Below are 793 nucleotides of genomic sequence, written 5' to 3' on the forward strand. Positions count from 1 at the left end.
TCAGAAAAATTACTAAATAGAAAATTATGGAAATACAAATTTACAAGCATAACTGTAGTTTATTTTATAAACAAAGTCTTGACTATTTAAAGTTTATATCCTTTTCAATTCCATCTTCACAGAACCTGTACGGGACTGTAAGACTATAAAATATATCGGCCACACATTTTTCATAAAAAGTAGCAGTGGGCTAGGAGGAAGATGCTGGAAATTTTAATTACATGGCAAAAAACAGTTGACCTGGGCAAGGAGTTTCACTTCATGGGCCACAGCCTCCTTCTCTGTAAAATTATGCTGATTCATTTGCATAATTCAACTTTAAAAACCATGATGTTTAATTCCAAAGATCCATTGCACAGATTAATGCAATTCTAAATAACTCTCTATCTGAAATTTCCTGCATTCTCCAAGACACAGATGTAAACATACATGAACTTTATGAACTCTCTTAGCCTTTGGAGGAAAAGATTTCTGAAAATGTATTGATTTAAAAAAAAAAATTTTCCAGCTTAGATTTGCTAACTGTTTAATACATTCCCAGCACTAGGCTGGGCAACATGAGTAGGGAAAACCAGCAGTATTTCTTGATGCAGTTAATTGCTGGAAATACCTTAAAAATAATGACAAAGCAAAAAACAGACTCTAGTTACAGCAAGTATACAAACTATAATAACGCTTATATTTATTAAGCAGTTCTTACTGCAAGCACAACACTCATTTAATCCTCAGTCCTAGCCCTGTGAGGTAAATGGTGTCATTACCCAATAGTACAGAGATAAAAAAAAAAAAAAAA

Source organism: Fukomys damarensis, unplaced genomic scaffold, assembly GCF_012274545.1.
Source record: "Fukomys damarensis isolate Sample0158 unplaced genomic scaffold, DMR_v1.0_HiC HiC_scaffold_14, whole genome shotgun sequence".
Classification (NCBI taxonomy): Eukaryota; Metazoa; Chordata; class Mammalia; order Rodentia; family Bathyergidae; genus Fukomys; species Fukomys damarensis.